We start from the raw sequence: 13,581 nt of genomic DNA on the forward strand, positions 1-13,581 counted from the left end.
CACGCACCGACCTCTCTCTGCCCCCGCCACAATGTGGCCACCAAAATGTCACCTCGCACCACTGCCAAGGGACAGGGCATCGTTTGTAGGCTATGGCGCGCCGCGCGCGTCTCCAAATAAGTCTGGCGCTCCAGAAATGTGGTGTAACACTGTAACGGAATATTTTTAGGTGATTAATAGATGTGGATTTAATAAATGTTTCCTATATGTCATTTATAGAAATAATTGGCATATGGGTTGAAATTGTAGAACTTCAAATAGTTGCATACCTAGGCCTAGGCTATATGACCATCTGAAATCCAATGGAATATAGGTTAGTTTAGGATAAATCCATGTATCATCATGTTCAAACTGCTTGAATTTTACCTTCATACAACCTGCTGAATTACCAGTGGTTTATCTTTGAATGGCAGAAGTGACTGGCCGCGTCAGCAAAGGGAAATGCGATACACTCTACAAAAGCACTTCCCCTTCTCTTGATTATGAGCTCTAAATTGCTTTGTCGGTTTTTAAATGCGAATTCTTTTCCCATAGTGCCCGTTGATGGAGGCTATTTTTAACCTCTTCCCCTCCTTGTGCTTCAAGAAAACTTCTGGTGAGTTGGCAAGAGTAGGCTAAACAGCTCTCAGGGTCAATTTCTCATTTCCACATTTCCACGGATTAATGGTGAAACCTGGGACCCTTGGGGCCCATTATGGCTCAACACCTGCTAAACAGAATGTAATTACATAGTTTTATTGTTTAGCATCAGGTATTTGTCTATAACCATTTTGATTGGGAAATATGACATATTAGGCTTGCCTGACGACTCACCCTGCATTTTATTCCTCTGCTCTATCGATCCTACAGCCTACATACTTTAAGTCTGAAACTGCCATTCTATAAGTCGTTTGTATGAATTCAAAGTGAGGGGCGTTGTACAAAACGAATGAATCAGTGATTGAATCATCTCTAACATCTAACCAATCAGAGTTTCAAAGTGAATAACTTGATATAATAATAATATAATATGCCATTTAGCAGACGCTTTTATCCAAAGCGACTTAGTCATGCGTGCATACATTTTTCTTTTTGTGTATGGGTGGTCCCGGGGATCGAACCCACTACCTTGGCGTTACAAGCGCCGTGCTCTACCAGCTGAGCTACAGAGGACCAAACCAATTGTTTTCTGGGATCAATCAGAAAGGACAGAATGTGTTCCCATTCTAGAAATGTGGGCAGACTCATCATTGAGAAGAAACGTCAGTTGGCTGAGAAGAAATGTCAGTTGGCTGGAGCAATGTGGATGGGTTGCCAGGCAAATAATAGGCTACATTGGCTCACTTGGGGTTTTGTATAAGGATAAAACTTACTAAAACAAGCATATCCTTAGATGCCCCTTTACCTTTACCACAACAATTATAATATATTTAATTTAAATATTGTTGTCCTAGGGCTGAGGTGCTGGTCAGTGTTTCCAATTCACTCCCTCTGTACCCCTGAAAGAGTCTGTTTACACATGCCAGTTTATGGCCACATTCATTCTCTAGGGGCACACCCCTGTAAACCATTACACATTGCATGGTTCCATTCTGTGTTCATTAAATGCTTCATTAAACCTCACTGATACAGGAATTATTTTGAAAAATGACCAGCATATCCAGACCAGAGGTATAGGACCAGGATGTACTGACAAGGCACTATACAGGTGACTTAATTAGCTGAGTAAAAATACAATAATGCACATTATTGCATGTTGATTGCAACACGATTTTCATGTTATAATAAGTTATGAGTTATGTCATTTATTTATGTGGTGTACCCTCAGAAAGGATGGGGAAGTCTCTCCAGTGAGTCTCTCTCCATTTGCTGTGTATGGGCACAAAACAGGAAGTTTGCCTTAGGCCTGACCCAGGGTCTCCGCCTCTCCAATCAAGCGTAGCCTCGTCACATCCCAGATCACATCACAGTACAATCCAATTTCAGCCCAAGAAACAACGTATTCCTTTCAAGCAATTACATACCTCTTGGCAAGGGCTCACAATTAAACAAATGATTATATTTTGATACCCGTAATTATACGCATTCGCATGAGGTCTCCTTTCAAGTCCAATGTGCTTTTTATTACATGCATATCTCGTGTTATGAGATTATGCAGCAAGCAGGTTTGGATTGAGTTAGGGTACATTTAATTGAATAAGAGGAGAATAACTCTGTAATAGAAGCATGCTGGAGTCAGCCATACAGCACTCTGGCCATTCCCTTTGAGCCCGGATTAGGTTTAGCAAATTTAAGACAATGAGAATGTTATGAGGGGGCTAGGAGGGAGTGCCCCACACCCCTGCCTGCCTATGTAGGCCATATAACACATGACATATGACACAGCCTGTCCATGGCTCTGGACTGCTTCACAGAGCAGAGGGTTTCCTTTGAAAGACAATCTATTTCATTAGTCATATCCCCAGCTTGTCTCAGAGGCTGGGCATGGTTTGGAAAGCTGCATGTGAGGGCTGCTTGTATATAACCACCACTTAATCAACCAACAGGGGTTCAATTGGGCTATTGTATTCAGTGGGACTGTCCTCAAATTGGTTGTGTTTTTATTATGGTGTTTTAGAGGCATGCATTACATTCCCACTGAAGGCTTTGCTGTCTCCCATGCTGTGACTTCATAATACTTACAGTATTTTATTCATGCATGTATACATGTTTATATGATTAGGCTTACTCTTTTATAAATGTAATAATGAGGGGTAGGGGTCAATTCCATTTAGGTCTCAGCCAATGAGGGAAGCTTACATTCAATTCATGACTTTTACTGAATGAAAACGAGGCATGCTCTGGCCGTGAACCTGGCCCTAAACAATATATTTAGAGGTCTTTGGGATAAAGGTTGATGCACATGCTAGGCTGCTATGTACCGCCCTCTTCTGGAATTAAATATTATATTACACCTAATAATGAGAGTGCTTCTTGAAGTTCAATAATGAGTGTGACTGTGCGTGTGTTTGAGAGAGAGAGAGAGAGAGAGAGAGAGAGAGAGAGAGAGAGAGAGAGTGACATTGGAGTGGCATTGGAATTGGTAAACATTTCCATCCATCAGACAAAAGCTCTAGTAGAAATGTCTCACAATATTTATCAAATCTGGGGTCAGATGAGTTTAGTAATGTTATTTCACAATCAGTGTGATAGTCACCCACACATTTACACCCTATACCCCATACAGTGCACTACTTTTGGCCATCTCTGGCACACTACTGGTTAGTTCTGAGACAGCCAGTGCATCATCTAACCAGAAGTTTCCTAAACTCACTCATGGGGTGTGTTCAGTATGACGGTGGGCAACATTGAATTAAACAGAAACGGTACTGAACGGCCAGTTGAAAATCGTTGTGATTATGGTGGCCCAGGGGGAGATTACAGTATGATGTGCTGCATGAGTTTTGCTATTTCAAATGGTCACACCCATTTTAATCAGGCCACACCTCGGAGCAAACGTCCCAAACGGGAGAAAACGTACCCCAAAGGCTGTTGAAAAACGGTGCTCACTGTTTTGGGGAAACGTGTCTTTCAGTACAAACCTTCACGCAACGTAGCAAACGTTGAATCGAACTGAACGCACCCCTGTTCAAGTCAAGAATGACGTAAGAAAATGTCCTAATTTATATAACCAAGTCACCAGGGGGCGACACAGCTCTTTCATTAATCGGTTACATTTCTCCCTGCAGCAACAGTGGACTACTATATCTGACCAAATACATATTTTTTACTGCGTTTTGTCACTGTGCTTGACAAAATATAATGGATCAGAGGACATACGACCAACTTGCCAAAGGGTAAACGTGGTTAACTTGCTGCCCTTTCAATTGATGATGAGGCAACTGACTTGTGTTACATGGTGCAGGCATTATAATTCAATTATTAACACCTAATAAATACCTCTGGCTTATCATTACTTTCTATGAAACGGTTTAGGTCAAAACCATGATTAATCATGTAGCCTAGTTTAATGTGTACTATTAGCCTAGGGGGCTACATGTTGATAATGTAGGTCTATTCACAGTCGGCTAAGCTATATATTAATGTACCGCCATTACAGTTATTAGCATGCAAAATAAGGCATAGTGTACCTATTTGTTTTTAACACAGCATCACAACCAGGCAGGCACCGGCTGGCACAGAAAGCCCTGTATACTGACGGGCTCAAGTCAACACGCGACCCCCTCCCAAAAGAATGGACCGGGATAATCGACGCGCCATCCGCAACGTTGGAATGTTTCAACTGGCAAATTCCACTCGCGTTTCTTTCTTTCATCTCAATTAGTTGGAGAGGTTTCAGAACTTTGTGTTTCCGGGTGAAACCTCGGCCCCGAAGTTTCATGCCGGGGACATGAAGATAGGAGAAGCAAAGCCGGCTGAAACTGAGCACTAGGCTGCAAGAACAGTGTAGGCTACGCAGGGAGGGGGAGAGAGGGAAGGGAAGGGATAGAATAAGAAAAAAACGAACAGCAGCTGAACTGTGCGGGTTTTCACCTTCTGAAAAACAGGAAGCCAACGCCGATCTGCCCACCTGGCCGCATTGTCCTGCGGGAAGAAGACAGCGGGCTCTCACGGATCTTCTTGCCACGCACAGGCATATTTTTATTCTAAAGCCGAACTTTCGTTCTTGTGGATTCAATCGAGAGAAAAACAACTTTTAACTAGGCCTATTTCCTCATTCGTACGGTCGATATTTTCCTATTCCCAACAAAAATATAACTCAAGGTAAGTCCCTGGCACAATTCCGTCGCTACCTCGAATTAGTAGGCTAGCCTACATGAAGGAGTCAGGTGGATTTGAAGTGCTACATTGTATCGAGACCTCACCCAGATGGTTGTTTGAAGTTATAGGCTACATTTTCATTTTTGTCGTGAAAAGATTACTTTAATAATTTTGTCAAACTAGTTTCATGATTGGCTTTCTCTCTGAGCACCCAAGGATGCATTCTGCCTTATCCCTAGTGTTCTCATCCGTCAGTATCGCCCACACCTTGGACCATGTGAACTACAAACCCCCCACCCACCCGAGTTAGGTAGGCTATGCCAAAGATATTTGGACTGTAGTCGTTTTATTAATATGGGCCTTTGAAAGCAGCGACATGTTTTGGTCTCACAATTATTAGGCTATTTATTTACAATGCAGCTGGGTCGGGTATGTTGGGTGTCATTTTCTAATTTTGTTTGGTAACTTGCCATTAAAACTCGGGCTTGACGCACTCGCTCACCCCTCTGCACCCGGTGTAGCCTACTCCTGGTGTATCCCGCTGCTGCTCCCCTCTTTATCTCAGCCTATACAGAACCACGGGTTGACTCTAGGCTACGGATGACACGATGGGGACATGTTTAGGCTACACTTGGTACCATTGCTTTTCTTTGCTGTCGGTTATGTCAGGACTTATTTTGTATGTCATCTATGCCTTCATGTTCTCAAACTGAAGGGAATCCCGCCGCAGTGGTCGATGCCAAAGTGTCAAAGGAACATTGACAGAGTGGTAAAATAGGGCACGTCGCATGGACGTTTGCCTCGTGGTAGTTTTAAAATCGGGAAGTTTATGGAGAGGATGGGTAGAATTGAGCGGTTGACCGGCGGATAGTGCATTTCGGGAGTTGAGTCGTGACTGCCTGCCTGCCTGTCAATGTCGTTATAGATGACTGTCTACCATGTCCCCAATAATTAATGAATAGCTTATTCAAGTAAGTGTAGTAGCACACTGTTTGTCATTTTCGCCAGGCCCATTGCGCCACTTTGTCAGCTTGTAGACCTGCCTACACTTGGATAGGCTACCCCTCGAGCACACTTGGTGACAAACAAGATATGCCTAGGTCTAGGACTATGATTCCAAGCAGCCTATGTCTGAGACTTTGACATAGTTATTGCCTAGCCAATGTGATGACACACCTTACCTGTCCTTTAGCTATATTAGTGAATTAAAAGTGATGCAATTTTAGATGCAGTTTCACTTATATTTAATAAACTAAAATGTTCATGCAAGTTTGAGCATGTCTGTCTCTTAGATTCTCTCCCTTAAAGCTGCAATATGTAACTTTTTGGGTGACCTGACGAAATTCACATAGAAATGTAAGTTATAGATCTGTCATTCTCATTGAAAGCAAGTCTAAGAAGTGATTGATCTGTCCTATGTGCGCTATTTCTATGCTTCCTGTTCTTAAGTTTCGTTTTTGCATCTTTTACTTTCGGTTTTGTACACCAGCTTCAAACAGCTGAAAATACAATATTTTTGGTTATGGTAAAGATATTTCACAGCGGTTTAGATGATTCTCTACACTATACTTATTTTGTCACATATACTGAAATTAGGCAAACTATTAGAATATTAGCGACCAGGAAATGGTGGAGAGATTTCTGCATAGTGCATTTTTAAGTAGGCCGGGTCTAATTATTTGGCAGCATATTCTATAGTGGTTAAAGTGGATACAAACAGTGTGTGACTTATTTTCACTGTACGACTGAGATGAGTACATTTGTGGTCCGCACACCCTTCAGTCCCAAGGGGGCCAACTCTTTCTTCTCCATTGAAGATAAGACAATGGAATTGACACTTGTTACAACTCAGACATGTCTCTCTGTTTCTCTATTTTTTTACCATCTCACTCCAACACACACATTGCTCTATTATTGTCTAAATAATCATTGGATTCAGACGTGTGTGTTTGCAGTGGTGGTGGTTTTGTGAATCAGTGCCTGGCTGGGACCCAAGCACCATGTGTCAGTAAGTCAGTAAGCTTCCCGGAGGAGACGAGGGAGTCATCATGTCACAGGTCAGGGGACCGTCAGGGACACAAACAGGAGTGTGTGTGTACCACAGTGTATCTTTGGCTATGATAGCCAATTACAACACACAACACACAACACACACACACACAGCCCCCCAGAGCACTAACACACAGGGTCTGGGTGACTGGAGCCATGAATGGAGCAGTTCTCTCAGTCATGTGAGAGAGAGAGCTCTGTGCCTCCGAGGGGACAATTTGTTTGCATAAACACTTAATACACACACTTGACTTATTTACACATCCAGTACACAAGCACACACACACTCATCGACCTCAGAAACACACTTCCACCACATTAATTCGTACATGGCAATCATGCATGGTTTATCTATGGCCCTCTCATACAGACATACAGTCATAGTAGCCAATGCTGCACACACACACACAGACACACACACACACACACACACACACACACTATTTTAAGAGTGCGCCCAGAGGGGGGCCATGATTGCAGAACTAATTGTCTTTCAGAGCGTTAATGCACTTCTTGGAAAGAAAGGTCAGACCTGAATTGTCTGTCTGTGAGTGATGATAGGAGACTATTGTGTGTGTGTGTGTGTGTAGCCTCATGATTGCACTGTATTCAATAGTGCAGAAAGCGAGGATCATTAGCAAACACATCATGATTAAGTTAACATTTGGAGCACTGATTATACACAGATAGTTATAAGTATTTGCCATTTACTGTAGCTTCTCGTTGAAATGATCATCTACTAATCAAATTAACTTGTATTTAGTTCTCTCTTGAAAGATATGTTATTTTGAGTTGGTCTGTTAGCACTGTGGGAAACAGAGGATATATTTTTAATCTGGCAGCAGGCCAGGCTGCCCCGTGTTGGGGGAGGGGCTGTTCTCAAGCCCCCTCTGAGGTAGTGGGTGGGGAACACTGATAACGCTGCTGACGTCAGTCTCCAGTCTCCTTAACAATGCAGCCCTTTAGACAACCTGCTATTTACTCCACAACCAGGCCTCTCCTAAGAAACTCAATGACTGAGTAAAAGTTATTAAAAGAGCTGTGTCCCATGAAAACTTTGTGTCCCCCACTGCTTATAAAATGACTTGATCTCCCCTTGGTGAACAGTGATAGCTAAAAGGACTGGTTCCTACTGTTCCTACACCTTTAAATTAGCCAGTTGCACTGTGTCTCTCTCTCTCATCTGGACCCCATCATCCAATCCAGCTGGGTTGTGATTGACATCCCCTCCTCCATCTCAATGCATGGTGTGCTGCCATCTCCCCCCTCTCTTCTTTCTCTATTTCCTTCTCTCTATTCATTAAAATACATTTACTGTACTGAAACACTCTTCAGGGACATATACTTCCCACCTGCCTGTTTATACAATACAGTTGAGGTCAGGTGTGTTTGTACAGTAGTCTGTGTTCTTGCTGAATGAATGAGACACCTGCATCTTCTAATACTGCTGCCACACATCCACCATCCTCCTCAACTGTCCTCTCGCTCCCTAACTGCTTCTCACACACACACACACACTTCCTGCTGTCACAGTCAAATGTAATCACCCCTCACAGCCGTTGATGGCTTGTGTAACATCCTCTCCGAAATCCGAAGGGAAGCCAGGAGTGTGTGTGAACAGCTGTGCTCCTGTGTGTGTGTTTTGAGGGGGGGTTGTCATGCTCCATCAAACAGTCGTATCCCCTGAGCCAACTACCTTCTGTGCCTTAATATGCACAAAGCACTAGCATTCCCTCCGATGAGGTCACATACATACAGAGATATACAGTAGGTAGATCTACACATAGTAGTGTTAAATATATCATGATTAGCATATACAGGACATGCAGAAATATAGCAACTGTGCCATGTCCAGTGAGTGAGCCAGAGAGAACAGCAGCCTCATGGAATTCTCCACTTTCCTCCTTCACAAGCCAAGACCTGCAAAGGAATTCGGAGCGCAGAGAGGAGAGGAGAGGAGAGACGGAGAGAGGAGGAGGGATGAACATGGGGAGAAAGGATAGGTACAGCTATGTAGGCAAGAATAAAGGAGGAATGAAGGGGAGGTATTGAAACGAAAGAAAGGAAGATGAATATATTAGTTTGTGTTGTAAAGGAGAGAGGAAATGGGAGTTGAAAAGGTTGAGAGGTCAATGGAAGGAAAAAATACTTAAGTAGATGCAGAAAGGCATAGAAAGAGCAGATCTAGTTTTGAATTGAGGTTTGGTGTAGATTGGGAGTTGGATTGAGGTTTGGTGTAGAATGGGAGTTGGATTGAGGTTTGGTGTAGAATGGGAGTTGGATTGAGGTTTGGTGTAGAATGGGGGTTGGGTTGAGGTTTGGTGTAGAATGGTGGTTGGATTGCGGTTTGGTGTAGAATGGGGGTTGGATTGAGGTTTGGTGTAGAATGGGGGTTGGGTTGAGGTTTGGTGTAGAATGGGGGTTGGGTTGAGGTTTGGTGTAGAATGGTGGTTGGATTGAGGTTTGCTTGGTATAGAGTGAGAATTTGATTGAGGTTTGCTTGGTGTAGAATGAGGGTTGGATGGATATACTGTAGAGAAAGAGAAGTGAGGCAAGTAGAGGTAGAAAATAAGAGTTTGATGCGAGTAAGAAGAGAAGATGGGTAGACTTTACCTGGCTACCCAAACGCCTTGCTCTGGCCAAACGCTACGTCATGCCCACGGACGTTAGTTTCTTCTCCGCAATGAGTCTGACTCTGAGTACCTCCCTGACAATTTCTAGAATGCAAACACATTCTAACCGTTCTGATTGGTCCCAGAAACTGATGGGTTGGGCCAAAGCCAGAACACCCGTGGGTAAAGCGTTGTTTTGTAAATTCGTCATTGGCTTTGATACTCTGATTTGTTAGAGATGATCCAATCGCTGATGGCTTTGTTTTGTAGAACACCCCTCATTTTGACATCACCACAAATGACTTCAACGACGGCAGTCTCAGACGGAAGTATGCAGCGAACATAGAGCAGCGGAAGAATTCAGTTTGAGTCGTCAGGCAAGGGTAGACTGAGGTAGAGAAAGAGGGATGTGTTGTGGTCCTAACCTGGAGGTTTAGAATGTTCTCTCTGTAACTTGAGGGAGGGACTCTGCCCTCCTCACCATGGCAACGCTACCTTAATAAGGCTGGACACTGCTACAGTTACGCACACAACACACAGATGCTGTTCTACATAGGTATGTGCTGTACTTTTAGTGAACCTTACAAAACATACTGTCATATGTGACCCAAATGTGTTGTTTTACAGGGTCAGCCATAGTAGTACTGTGCCCCTGGAGCAAATAAGGGTTAAGTGCCTTGCTCAAGGGTACATAGACAGATTTTTATCCTTGTCGGCTCGGTTATTCGAACCAGAGACCTTCCGGTTACTGGCTCAACGCTCTTACCACTAGGCTACCTGCCACCTACCTACCGGTTTTCATGCAGTAGTGTTAAATACAGTACATACCATCCTATATGTGTACATGCAATAATGCTACCTACATACCATTATGCTGTGCAGTCAAATAGTGTGTTACCTACTTACCTCCATGCAGTGGTTTGTGTACATGCAATCGCACAGGTTAACCTATATACAGTCAGGGACATATTCAGTTGATGACAATGGAATGTTTTCATGAAAACCACATGGATCTCATGGTTCTATTAAGTAAGGTGAAGAAACCCCATGACCTTCTCTCCCCTGTCCTGCTGTGAGATAGTCAGACCCCCAGTTAACTAAGACGGACCCACCCGGCCTGGACACTTTGGTCAGTCTGGGCTGTTGGGGTTTTCTCTGCCTCCTCTGCCTGTTGTTTATCACCTGACCTGCTCTTAGCCAAATACTGTACATCACTCCTATAGGTTAGGTGTGTGTGTGACACAAAAACGTGCACGTGCAGATTTGAATGTACACATAAACGTACAGTATATTGTGCTAGTATTTGTGGTGAGCAGACATCATGGAAACGTTATTTCTTACTGTTGGTGTCTGCTACTCCTCCATCTCACCCTCTCGCGTGTGCGTGTGCGTGCGTGTGTGTGTGCGTGTGCGTGTCTTTGTGCGTGTGTGTGTATGTGAGTGTGTGCGTGCGTGTGTGTGTGTGCGTGTGTGAGTGTGTGCGTGTGTGTGCGTGCGTGTGTGTGTGTGTGCGTGTGCGTGTCTTTGTGCGTGCGTGCGTGCGTGTGTGTGAGTGTGTGAGTGTCTGGTGCACCATGCCCTTGGCTGGGGCAGACCTTTGTTCAGTCAGGCAGGCAGAAGGTAACTGATTTACAGCATCCAGGGGAACTCTGGCAACTATATCCCCCTCACACACACACACCACACATCAGGGGGCAGTCTTACAATGGGCCTTAAAAATAGACAGGGAGAAGAACAGGGGTTAAGGTCACGGGCTGTCTCACACACTCCAGGAGACACACACACACTCCTCTCACACACTCCAGGAGACACACACACACTCCTCTCACACACTCCAGGAGATACACACACACTCCTCTCACACACTCCAGGAGACACACACACACTCCTCTCACACACTCCAGGAGATACACACACACTCCTCTCACACACTCCAGGAGACACACACACACTCCTCTCACACAACATCATCATCACCAGTTCTCTTAGATAATTCAAATGTATGGACTTTAAGTGGGTGATTCTGTACTATGTGTTATTCTGAGTAGAGCTGTAATAAATGTGTCTTAGTGTAGCTGTGTATTGTGTTTGTGATGGACAGACAGAGGTCTTTTGTTTACGGCCAGGCCGTGATGAAGCAGGGTCCTCTGTAATGCCCCCTTGAGGACCTGTATGTGTTTGGTGAGAGCGTAATGTGTGTGTAATGTTGCATTCCTGTGTGTGTGAGTGTGAGAGAGAGAGAGGGCTCTTGATCACTGAGATCAGTGTGTGTTTAAGACTAAAGGAGTTCAAATTAAATGTTATTGGTCCCATACACATATTTAGCAGATGTTATTGGTCCCACACACATATTTAGCAGATGTTATTGGTCCCATACACATATTTAGCAGATGTTATTGGTCCCACACACATATTTATCAGATGTTATTGGTCCCATACACATATTTAGCAGATGTTATTGGTCCCATACACATATTTAGCAGATGTTATTGGTCCCATACACATATTTAGCAGATGTTATTGGTCCCACACACATATTTAGCAGATGATATTGGTCCCATACACATATTTAGCAGATGTTATTGCGGGTGTAGCGAAATGCTTGTTCAAAGTTGCTTAGGAGCTAGAAGCAGAGCTGCCATGTCTGTCAGCGCCATCTTGTCAAGTTGTTGCTGAAAGGATGTGAAGAGTAAAACTACTAGGGCCAGTTTTCCCAGACCCAGATGAAGCCTAGTCTGGGTCTAAAAGCATGCTCAACTGAGACTCAGTTATGAGATATATAACCCTAACCCAGACCCAGATTAAGCCTTGTCCTGGACTAAAAGCATGCTCAATGGAGGCTCTGTTATAAGTGCAGCATTTTGAATGGAACCCCAATGGTTCTCAGATGGAAGGACAACAGAGCTAGCCTGAGGTAACAGTAAGTGGATTGTTGTACTCTGAGACACTCATGGTTTGAAGGTACTATCACTGTTAAGCTTGTATTGATGCCTTGTCTTATTATGAGCCGTTCTCCCCTCAGCAGCCTCCTGTGATGTAAGAAGATAATTCCACAGTGTCGAGATGGGAACACTGCACCTCAGGGGGTGCCATTTTGGAATGTAATGATTGGAATGGGAAGCCCCACCTCCTTTGGTGGGTTGTATAGTTATATGACGGTGGGGGGTAGCAGGACATGGGTAAGGGGTGGGAGCGGGGTCAGTGAGGGACACTAGCAGGGAGTTTATGGATAAGGGGGCTAATTTAGGTGGAGAGAGGGAGACCGAGTTAGGTGGGGTGGGTGTGATGATACACCCCTCAAAATCTACATTCCTTGCATACCACAGAGAGGGGATGGGTGGAGGAGAGGAAGGGTATCTGTGTGTTGGTGTGGGAGAGGGAAAGGGAGAAAGGGTCTGTGACAGCCAGGCTGCCAGTGTGGTGTTGGTAGAATGATAAGGGTGGAACGGTTTGGGAGTTCTGTAAAGGTGGCAGATTGGGTTGTGGTGTGTCTGTCTCTGGCTGGTGGGTCTTAAGATTTAGTCAGTTGAGAGCGATAAGTGTTTGTCTTGTCATGTAGGCAGTGTTCTCTAGACAAGGTGAAGTGGGCTGTTACGTACAGTGCCTATAGAAATTCTACACCCCCTTGAACCTTTTTCGCATTTTGCTGCATTTAAATTAAATCTAAAAGGACATTCAATTCTGGGGTTTTTCTCCTACAGATTAACACAACCTACTCCACATTTTCAAAGTGAAAGTTATAGAACATTTTCCAATTAAGAAAAACTAAAAAACGTAAATATCATAATTGGATAAAGGTGTCCGCATGCTTCCCAGCCGGAACAGTTCGTGCATATATTATGACAACATTATGTGACGTTTTTGTTCGCTTTGGACTTTTTATCGGCTGTTCGAGCACACATTTTATTCTTGAGGCAAGCCAAGGTCGGTAGCCGAAGTCTACGTCCCCCTCGCCGGCGATTGGTCAACAGTAGGGATTCTTCAATGAAGTGCCTGTTGTCATTCAACGAGAGACGACTTGTCCTCATGCACATTTTTTCTCTTGAGAAATACTGCACCAAACCTCCTAGTCAGATGCAAAATTGAGCGAATAAGGTCTCCTCTGCAAAAATGTCAAAATTAATGACATTTCTTGAGTTATCTTAGATGAATTCTGACTATTTTGAGGAAGTGTATACTA

General features: G+C 43.9%; 1 protein-coding gene across 1 annotated transcript in view; it reads left to right on the forward strand.

Moving 5' to 3' along the window:
* The first annotated feature begins 4,347 nt into the window (after positions 1–4,347).
* The window catches only part of LOC311106144 (phosphatidylinositol 4,5-bisphosphate 3-kinase catalytic subunit beta isoform-like), a 68,099-nt gene continuing 58,865 nt past the window's right edge, over positions 4,348–13,581 (forward strand). The window contains exon 1 of the mRNA XM_084148471.1: positions 4,348–4,743. The gene's annotated coding sequence lies outside the window, so the exon portion shown is untranslated. The remainder of the gene's footprint in view (positions 4,744–13,581) is intronic.

This window comes from Coregonus lavaretus, assembly GCF_964263955.1.
Source record: "Coregonus lavaretus genome assembly, chromosome: 30".
Lineage (NCBI taxonomy): Eukaryota > Metazoa > Chordata > Actinopteri > Salmoniformes > Salmonidae > Coregonus > Coregonus lavaretus.